Here is an 11,819-nt window from a genome sequence, read left to right as displayed (position 1 = left end):
ATTTATTATATTCGAAAATGTGCAAGATCATTTCTTTGTTGAAGTTATTTGCACTATTTTATAGTTTATCTGAATACTATATCGCAAATAGACTTCTGACATATTTGGAGTACTTATTATTTTTAAAAGCAAAGATACTTTGACAAGTAAACTAGTCCAGTGCACTCTAATTATTTTTAAAACAAGCATTTTTTTTGTCTGTCAGGAGGCAAATAATAGGTACATTCCTATTAATCTTTTTAATCTAATGTATGTAAAGTGATGTCATACATGTCATCTAATAAATATTCATTAATAATTTGAAGCAAGAAGGGAAGATATCTGTTGACCAGAAAAAACACACGGACTATCGTATGATCTTTAAAAGGATTACTGTATACTCTGAGTAATGTCATGAAGCTATTGTCACTGTGTTCCTTTATTGAAGTACCATAACAAAAAGATGTCAAACATTACAACAGTACTCACTTCGCTTAATAGAATTAGACACTCATTAGAGAAAATTAATTAGACACTCAACTGTCGAGGAGTTCACCAAAGGATTAGTTGAAATCCGCAGACCTCTAAGACTGTCACAACCTTCTGCCATAGGAAAATGCACGGCAAGTCCTCAAATGACCAATCAGCACTCGCAATTCAGTTAGGTATTAATTAATTCACACCAATCAAAACTTTATCCTCGTCGCCGTTGTCGATGGTAGATACCGATGTCAGCAAACCTATGTCGACAGCCAGGATCATCTCAAAACGTAGGGAACGAACATTGGAAGTCGTGAAAATCACGATTAAGGATTTTGGCAGAGAATTATAACAAACCGTTGAACAAGTCGAATGACCAGTCAAACCTTTGACAAAAGGTTTTATCTAGTCTTCCCACTGGACTGCTCTAATATATTCATAGCCCACGCCATTGTTCGCATGGAAAACACCAGAATTCAGAGGGTGATACTCCGCTTGATCCGTTTTTTTGGTCGTCCGCGTCAAAAGAGGCTCATGATTTATTCGCATTTGCTTCATGGCGTGAAAAAGGGCACCTCCATTTGCTTTTATTTGCATTCATTCACCCGATTGTCATAGCCATCAGTCAAAACGCTAATGTAAATAGGTTTCAACGTAAAAGCGCAACGTAACACGTTGATTGCTGGAATTGGAACCCCGACCCAACTCGCATAACATATCCACACCTCTGCACGGGGCGCTCCACAGCTCACACAGAAAATCTAATACAGGAAATGGGCCGAATGGCACTATGGCAGATTCCTTTCAGTGGTTTGGCTTTGTCGATGTGTGCGCATTTATTGAAATCGCAATATAACCCTACACCGCTTTGCCACGTAGTTCTCTACAGAACGAATAACGCCATGCATGTTTACAAAACAATTAGTGCTGTCAGTATCAATTTATCTCGAACATGAACACTTAATTCCATTAAGCAGTACTATTCCCGTACCGTCATCGCTAGGGAACCTGGAGTAACGTTACATAACGGAGGCCCTTTTCTAACGGGATATGGATCCTTAAGATAACTCTGGATGTGGGTTCAGCCTAAGAAGCCCATCCTGGCATGTGTGGCATGACTTTGCTAAACATCGCAACTGAAGCGAACAACAGCAGACGGCAGTCAACTCCTTATTCGCCAGGGAAAACCTTTCTTGGAACCGTTAAAAACCCGTTACGAAACCACCATGGAAACCCGTGGCAGTCTCGTTTTCCACCAGTCGATGTGGCCCTTCTTTGCAATCCCCTTTGCTTCCCGGAATGAAAGTGAAAAGCTGAAAAGTCTAAGGCTCTGTTCGCTCCATTTCGACAACGCATCGAAACACATGCTGACAGCGGGAAAATCCTCGTCAGCCGAGGGCTCCGTTCCTTCCACTTCCGGTCATTGTGGTCTGCCATCACTCAGTCGTCCAATGTAGAGCAAAAGCAGAGCACGATACTGTTTCCCGAACGAGGGGTTTACTCGCCAGAAACCGTGTACCAACAAAGCCTCCCCCTACCGAAAGCCTGTTTGGATCGTATCCATTATTTAGAGCACGCTTACATACCGTTAAGCGGACGCGGACGGGAAAAGCAAACATTGGAAAATCATCCCAAAACACGAGCGCGTTTGCCTTACTTCCTACCCAAAACCCAGCCATGTGTCTGCTTTCTTCTGCTTCATCCTCGCCTATACTCAAAATGGTACATCTTCGTAGGCAGAAAGCAGCCAACCGCGACTTTGACTTGGTCTAGCATTCGGTAACATAAAAGGTCCCTTCGCAGAAGGAGTGGAAACGTGCTAAATGTCATTTATCTAGCTCGCTAGTACTCCCCCTTTCTACAATTTGTCCGACGCTTTCTCGGAAACTAAAGAGAGGACATTATTGTTTTCTTCATTCTTCTTCCAGAGTGTGTTCACATTCGCGTAGCTCAAGCCAAATGGAGAATCCAAAATGGTACTTCGGTATCTCGTTCAAGAAGTAACCAAATGGCAGTAAAATACTCCATTCTTACGGCATCGTTGCGTCAGTTTTCCTTCGCTCCCTTTTGGTGGTGAGTATTTAAGGCTCCTAATTTGTGGGGCAGTTTTTGCAACCGATTGCCTTTTTCCGCTGCCGACCGACAGTTAGCACATTGTCCTGTGTATTAGCAGTGTTTTCTTTGCAAGGGAAGTGCGAAAGAGCGTTGATAGATGGAGAATCAACAAGATTTGTTGATGTTTGAATAATCTGCAGCAATCTGTCAGAAATGCTAAGATTGTTTTTCTTGTTGAGAATTTTTTATTCATTGGAAAAAAAGGAAAACGAGTAGAGTTCTGTACAACAAGTTTAAATGTCCATTTTTTCCATGTTATTTACAGTTCTAATAACTCAAATAAGATTTATTTACATAAATTACATAGTTAGACAACAGATCAATAAATCAAAAAATGTTTTATTTCCAAACTATTTTTAATCTGTAGTAATTCACTATTAAGTTGTTTTGTTTGGGATGGGCCAAACATTCTACTTAAATAATTCGAAAAATAATAGATACAAACCAAAACATGTTTTTTTCTCAGACCTGTTGAAGTGATGAGCTTACTGAAAGTATTTGAATTTGCTTTAATCTATAATAGATTTACTTGGATATTATGAACTCTCTGTTAGTTCTCACTCTTGTGGACTCTCCGATCAATATTGTACACTCAAGCAACAAGTCAAAACTCCCATCGTAAAAACAACCGTTACGAGTGTTTCTTATCGGCGCGTGCAAAGAGCAGAGAGTGTTTTGTTGTTTCCCAAAAGTTTACGCTAGTTGGACGATAGACTGCACGCCGATCGTAACGAAGCTCCGTAAATACCGTGCTGCTGGTGCAATTTGATAGCTTTCAGCATCATCACCTTCATGGTGGCATCAAGAGAAAATAAAAACTGAACTAGTCAAATCTCCGTTAATGCTACTTTGCTGTCTCATTTTCTTTTCCTCTTCGAGAGCAATCTGATGAACTCCACAAACACTTAATGGCACATGAAAAATGAGTATCCAATCTTTCACGAAACAGCTTCTTCAGAAGGAAGCTATGCTCTGGATCAATTTCAGCTAGACACTCTTGCACTCACGGCTAATTCATGGCGTGTTTGTGGAAGCGGAAACGGCAATATGTTCAGCCTGCTGCACGATGTTCAGTTTGGTTCGGGAGAAAATTTGCGAACAACCGAAGTGGTTTCTATTTTCCATCCCGCCACGTAACGGAAATGCACATCATCGTAAAATGTGATTTTATCTCCACTGCGTTTGGCTTACAACTGATAAGCCAGCAAGGGGAGATTAAATCGATGAGTTTGTTCGTTCCGGTTGTTTTATCGTTAGGAACGGATCTTCCTTTCATAGGGTCGTAATTGGTATTAAAGACATATTGAATAACTTGTTTTTCTGTTCCTGTTTGCTTTTCGATTGCAACGTTGCATTCGGCAGAAACTGGCCAACTTCCATTAAGTTATGTGCTGTCATTTCGGGACCTAGGAGCAGCATAATAGGAAAGAACTTGACGTCACGTTCAATTGTTATCGAGGCCAACTCTAAGCAACGGTGCTAATCACAAAAACCGTTTGATTGATTGACATTCATTTCGGCGGCATCGGAGGCAAGTTCCTTGCCGGAAGCAACGTGCTGCCCGACTTCCATTGAGACTACATCGGAGTACATCATGATCCAATCCAGCGTAAATCCCACTGGGTGTAAGCACAAGCGAAATGTAGAATAGGGGGCGGCACAGATACTTTCCACTGCATTTACTCCGAAAGGTGAAGAAAGGGTGTTCACTGGTGAAGGATAAGGGAGGGTCTCTTCCTGTTCGCACAAAATTATATCCTCGCCCAAGGAAGATGATGACGATGACGGCGACGACGACGACGACGATGACGACAATGATAATATTTGGAGAGGGAGGTGAAAATGATGTCCTGAGGAAGGAGAGAGTGGGAAAGTGGAAGCAAGTCTCCCCTGCCCGGCGAAAATTTATCATTTACAGACAACAAAGAATGACAGCGTGTCAGTGGCACTGACAAACACTGTGTACCATACTGTGAAACTGTGTGTATGAGCACGGTATCACCCGGATTAAAGGTTCGGTTCTGTCGCGCCAAAACCCGGAAGCGGAAAGCAAACAGTGGAGAAGCAGAAGCAGCGAAATTGAGGAAGCACAATATTTCCCAACATTAAAAAGAACTTCCATACCAAACCTCTGATGACGGGCGTCTGGTTCGAGTCCGCTTTCCCTCTGAACTGATGAGAAGTTTATTATCGCCGGAAAAAGATTTTCCCTTACTATCCCTGCTTTCAGAGATTCTGCTGGAATCATTTTTTTTTTTTTCATTCTGAATTCATGGTTGTACGGCTGTAACCACATGCCTCTCGTCTCACACTCGACCCAGATCTATCGAGCGTGCAAGTGGATTCTCTGGCTGCCTTTTGTCATTGCTCATTTGGTTGAGCATTAAATGAGCGTTTCGACATCCACGACGTTTTTTAGCAGGACTTCGTCAGGACTCGAGGCTCTGTAGCATGAGCGGGTGAAAAAAATGCTTTGCTAAAATAGGAAGCACCATGAGATAGGCCACCATTTTCAACGCTTAGCAAGCGTGTGCCCTCCATGTTTCGCTGGGACGCATCAGATGCGGGTTCGTGGAAATCTCTGGCAACGAAACGCTTAGAGGTTATCATGCTTTCAGACGGCGGTGGAAAATTTCACCATAAATACATTAGAAGGCAGCTAATACGGTTCTAAGTCTGACAGTTGAAGTGAGTAGAGGAGAAGCTAAGGTTACATTATGCAAGAATTTTCCAAGGTTTAGGACAGGTTTAGACAAAGGCTCCTCATAGATAATTTAAATGATAAGATCTTTACATAAACTAGATTTATTATTTGGCATTTTGCTGAAATCATTATTCCAATGGAATTGTATGCATATAATTAATTAAAGTGGCCTACAATAAAGTAATTATAGTAACTAAACCTGGTCCAGAAAAAATACCAAAAACTTTAAAAAGGAAATTCTGAGTAGTTCATACAAGCACATTCAATGGATGCAGTCCTACTGAATTCTCATAATCTTCACAATCTGCTCTACGGTTTTCGGAGGATGGGTGATTCCTCTGGCTCGGGGCGAAATAGTTTATCCCAATCACTACCATGCACACCGTCCATGTGGGTTCCTATCGATACGATATCGAGACTCAAATCTCGTGAATCCCAACTAGCCCACCACCTATTTCCACCTCAACCGTACCGACCGAAGAAGATTGCCATACTCTATATTTCCCAGCCTTCTACTCAAGCGTACCGTCTGGACCGTTCCAGCGTGAAGGCAAAATTAACTGAACTGTGTAGCGAAACAGCTCACGCCTTTTCCCGGAAAACATATCCCCTTCCAGCATTAGTTTCCACGGTATTGATCCTTCGCGGGAAGGATGAAATCAGAGGACCTTTTAGTGAATGTTTTGCGGCCCATTCCTTGTAGAATGAGCTTTACAAGTGCTGGGTGTTTCCGGAGGTTGGCACCGATAACGTTAGCGATGATATTTGCAATATCTTTTTTTCGATCGTTACAAAGTTCTACTTGGATTCCGACAACCAGCGAGACTTGGCGAAGGCAACAACACACACAAACGAACCAGCTCCAACACAGGTGTCATTTTGCTAAAGGACACGAACAACCATGTAGCAAAGAACGTCGATAACCCACGACCACAATCGATCGAAAGCGTTCATGCTACATACTTCCTTGGCAGACGCTACCACAACCCGCACGGAGTTTGCAGAAGGAATTACCGTGCCTGTCGAGCGGATCACTTCAACGATTCTTGGTGCACATTGCATCCGGGTTAATGGCCGCTTAAATTTACGGTAGTGTAAGTAAAGAACTCGAAAAACAACAGTAGCAATGGACGACAACACTGTCTTGTGGTTTTGTCGAGCTTCCCATCCCAAGTAAAAGGATAATCAGGAGACATACCAGAAAAGACTAATGTATCCTTTCGTCCTTTACACAACATATAGCGATCTTATAGTGGTCTGGACTCCATTTAACGGTTTGCTCTTGCCTTTCACTTGCTGATCCTGCGAGTATTTCGTACGACTACATAAGATGGCTCTAAAATAAAACATCTCACAAGCCGGGAAAAGGAAGTCTTTGGGAGGCGAAGGCTATGGGCATATAATTTTCCAGTGCCTAACAAACATACACACAGGCGCCCGGTGTCCCACACGCATAGAAGTCCGTTTTACGTGTATGATGTAGATACATAAGAAGAGGATTATCATTCCCAGATCGAAATGTAATATCTTATCAAAATAAACCGTAAGCCGTTTTTATGAACTTCGATCCGTCCTCTCCAGTTTGCGGGGGCCTGTGGAGATGTCTGGAGATGTACAAAGCCGACATTCGCAGATGCTGAAAATCGGTAGGCATGCTTTCCAAGTGTCATGACGTAAGCCGTCTTCCAGAAGCAATCGTAAGCGCTGAACAAATAGGCGTAAGGATTGAAGAATTATAATACGGTGACAACGTAGTACTTGGGTACTTGATGGGGTTGGACAAGCAGGGGGATTTTTTGTTATGAAGTTATGACATTCAAATGATGGATTAGGCCAACAAGGAGGCCTTTCCGTATGGCAAATTTCCCTAGAGGAAACATTTCCTCACAAAAAATAGGAAATCGAGAGGCATTCACAGTTTAGGTGGGGCGACATTGTTGCATATATCCCCGAATAATAGGAATGCCATGATGAAAAGATGAGGAATCGTCTGCTAGATAAAAACAAACATTTTTTTCCAGGACTCTTTTTGAGGCGAAAGTGTGTGTGTGTATATGACGTTTATTAAAATTTTAATTCATCATCCTCAATGCTCCTGACTCTTTTTTATGTTTTACAACTGATTACCGAGAATCCTAAAATATTCATTCATGTTAAGGGTTGCAAAATGATACCTCCACAAAACCACCCTACCTCCACCCAAGCTTCAAATCATCAAAAACTGAACGAGCGAAAACCGTTCATTTTCAGACAACCCATAAAACGGGGCACGGATAAATACCGACCGTTCCGATCGCCTTTGGCTTTCAATTTTCGCATCCAACATTGGGAACCCGATGCAATCATCTTCTTCTTGGCGTAACGACCTCTTGGTCATGCATGTACGTGGATAGTCAGTCCTCTCGTACAGGGGAGGGTCCGGTCTCGGTTGGGATTCGAACCCACGCCGTCGAGGTGGTGAGCCTCGGCGCTCATGGGCCGATTTTCTAACCGACGCCACCGCTCGGTTGTCGAGGACCCCCAATACATCATCGTACCACTCTAATTACAAAAGCTTGTTTATATCCCGTTTCTCGAACTCGAGTCAAATCCTTTCCACTCTGAAATCGGCGAACGAGCGTTGGAAAGCACCCTGTTTTTCGGTAGCTCTAGGACTGCTATGTAAAGTTTTAGCTTCTGCATGTATGTATAGTCATTATGAAAATTTGTGGATATGAGAATGGAGGTGGTGTGGAGTTACGCCATACTGTACTATAATCTGACACCGTTGTTGGACAGCACACTCTAGCGAGCGATGAATGCATGAATGAATGAATTGAAGAAGGGGGGCCACCAGTGTTGGAGGCATTCATACAAAATTTTGGTATCCAAGACACCCGGACCCCTGGAATGTGCCATTGCCGAAATGTTTGTCCTGTCACAGTCGTGTCTTGGTCGTCCTTCATATCTGTAACCACTGTTAGTTGCATTCGTGTCTGTCGGCGCCTGGCTTCAGACGTGAATTCATTGGTTCGGTTGATGAGGAGATGGGAAATAAAGAGAGGAAGGGATAGTTCTGCCTTGGTAGGATGGAGCTTTTTGAGTAATATGTAAAGTAGTCTTCCTTCCATCCAGCATTGCTATCGGCTTCCGGATTTCCTTTCTGATTTTGAATGCAGCACACACCTTGCTCTCCTGATGCACCCTTCTCTGTTTCCGCTGCATTCAACCTTCCATTCGAAAATACTAACCCCAATGCACAGTTGTGCGGAGCTGCATCATAAAGCCATAAAGAAATGGAGGGTATGCAATTTGAGGATAGGTGGCCTATCCGTTGGGTCATTTTCCATAATTTTTCGAAGGAGGAGAAAAAAATCATAAATCTACCAAAACATGCAACATAACATGAGAGCCTCACTGACGGGCACATTCCGACTCGAAACAAAAGCAACGGAAATCACGGAAAAATTCATGCGGGGACGTTATGTCTCGTATAGAAAGCGGAATTTGGAATGGCTGTCATAACGTTGTCTGGCTGACACGTCATCATCTAAGTGATAAATGTTGCTACGTTAGAATCTTTACACTAACTCGGAATCTGGGAGAGAGATGCAAAATTAGAAGAGTCGGAAGATCATGGTGGATGCACCGGAAATTTGCATTGTTCCTGGAAACATGTAATTTTCCCTGTCACCTAACAGGATCCAACCAATGAGGAGCATTTCATATGCATGGATTCAATTAATGCACGCCGCGAGATTCCATCTGTGTCAGACATCTTGTGCACAGTTCTTGCTCCCTGCACATGCAAACAAGCCAACTACAACTCCTTCAAACGACAGCTCGGGCAGAAAACTGTATCGGCTTTGTTACTTTGAGCGAATGTAGCAAAAATTCATAGTCCTTTTCGACTCGAAAATCCTCTCGAGGTCGGTGTAGTTCAGTCTATCGAAAAATATCAAAATGATGATGAAGATGTAATCCGGCGGACAACAAGTCGGACACCAGACCGTGTATACCATAATCTGATCGTTCTGTGCTCTTCTTGAAGGCGATCCTATAGCATGGCATCTGAGATTATTTATGGCTTGGAGGGATTAAACTGAACACTGTTTCATTGGGAATGTTACTACGTGCTCCAACCATGCGTACGCCTTCTCGGCATGCAAGTTAATTGTGGCGCTCCTGTGACAACTTTGTCGACAATGGTCAGCTACAATAAAAGCCTTTGGTGCCTGTAGAGGTTTATCCCAATACAACCATCGTGTACTGTTACATTTAAATCCGAGACAGTTATGAAATGTTTCCTGGATTAGACTGCCTCGGAAGGACAAGCTTCAAAGGAGAATTTAATAGCTGTTGGTGCAGAAACACTAAGGATAGTCCTAACACAACCAAACATCTTTTACATATCAATTTCCGTATGTAAACCACAAAAAAAAAGTTCACAACCCTTTCACTCGCTAGAATTTTACCAGCGATGTCCATTTTTATCAACATCATATGTAGCGTGTCCAATTCGACATTGATCGTTGTTTAAATGCTTTAGTTACTCGTTTCTTAGAGCTATACTGCTATTGTGTGTAACTCTCTATAGAAAACCTTCAAACAAATCCAATGTTTCGAACACAATCCATTTGCTCTGTCCCGACCCAATAAAAGTATCAACTCGCTCTATTGTACTTCCTTTCAGACGAAATATTGGTAAACAATAAACGTATCCTTGCGCCTTCATATTTGGTTGTAGTTTTTTGTTCTGTGGGTGGTTTATCCAATACATCCAATATTTGCTGAAAATATTAACGATTCGATGGCACGCTGGGAGCAATATGATATTGCGTCCTGTATGTTGTCCCACAAGCGATGCATTCTTCCAATCGATAATGACTGCAAACGCTGCGACTCCCTTTCGCGCTTCGATTACACAAGACTGGACTATTTCCAATATAATCCCTTTCAACGATGGTGTCGGGCACGTCTTTTCTCTTCGTTCAGTCGCCAACGAGGTTTAACAATCGGTCCAAATTCGAACACTGTGCAGAATCGCAATGAATGGATTAACCATGTCAGCGGCCGAATACACAACACTATGTTCTATGGATGGAAAAAATTGAAACGGAGCAACGAGTAAAGCACGAAAAAAATGCAGAAACGGTTCAACATAAACCTTCACGGTATTTCGGACAATGCTGTCTGCAGCGGCATTTTCAACATGATTTACTACCAACACCTCGATGTCTCGGGAGCAAATAATATAAAGGGCAACTTAGGGCAATAAAGGGCAACTTAGGGTAAAAGGCCCCAGGAAATAAAACAATAGAGCAATTGAATCTAAAATAATCTTCGTATATGAATGTTACGAGTTTTCAAACACTCCAAGAGTTGGGAACAAGCCAAACACAACGAATCAAATTTTCTAAATGCATTCCTTAGGAAAACTGGCGTTCTAGGACGAGACACCCGTTTGAAAACGGCGTCCAGTAGCCGTTGTGTATTTTTCCTCGGCCCGGAAACGGTGATCTCTCATCCCTTACGGACGACGTGAATATTTATGACGGATGGCCGACGTGTACGACAAAGTCGAAACACGCGACGCCCCTGACGTGGAGCTATAACATGAAAGCAGAAACCTTCCCCGAGCATCGAGGTTCGCGACTCAAACATGCAACAGAACAAAAATCGTTTTGCGCTGAGAGTCACCATTCGATTTTGGTTTATAGCCATCACTCGCTCGATGATCTATCTCTTTTCTGGGCCAATGTTTGGGAAAAAAAATAAATTGAACAGCATGTGTGCATTTTACCAGTGTTGGTTAACTTGAACTTGGTACACTTTGTACGCACGGGGAACCGAGTCTTTCGACGAAGAATCTCGACGATGTACATTACAGTTTCCATCACTCATCTCGCAATGGCAACGGTATTCATTATCCATTACTTTTTCCTTATCGCATCATTTTCATTGAATTTAACTTGCATTTTTCATCAGCGCGAAGTCAAAGGTCAACATCTCCTCGTCTTGCCAGAGGACCCTTCAAAACAATCCCGAATTCATCATCGATGTCCCTAATTTGTGTCGTTCCGTTTTGAAGTAATATTCGCCATACCATCACAAAAGTTACCTGTCGGATTCAAGTCCTTCGTGTTTTGCTATCAAGTAATTGGACACACTCCACAGTTCGCGACAAAGGCAACCGACGGTAAGAGTCATCCAATCAAAGGCAGTCACTTTACAGCAACCAGGTCGGCGTTTGCTACCTGATTTCGGAACGTACACCGTGGACCACTTCCATGCAGGCTTGGAAACCTGGGTGTTTGAACATTGGCAGCATCGCCATTCATACACGACTGCTCCACGCGAACGTAAGGACGCTTGGGAATGTGAAATTGATTTTTCTAAAGGTAAATATTTTCCAACTCATCTCATTCGACCCGTGCGTACGCCAACTCTCGAGAGGCTATTGTTGCACATTGATGAAGTGCATTCTGGACTCTTCGGGGCCAATCTTATCGAATCAATGCACCCGCTGGTGCTTTCGTTTGGAGGGAATCCTTCCGGTCTG

The sequence above is a fragment of the Anopheles coustani genome, chromosome 2 (assembly GCF_943734705.1).
Source record: "Anopheles coustani chromosome 2, idAnoCousDA_361_x.2, whole genome shotgun sequence".
Taxonomy (NCBI): Eukaryota; Metazoa; Arthropoda; class Insecta; order Diptera; family Culicidae; genus Anopheles; species Anopheles coustani.
This window is presented reverse-complemented; position numbering follows the sequence as displayed.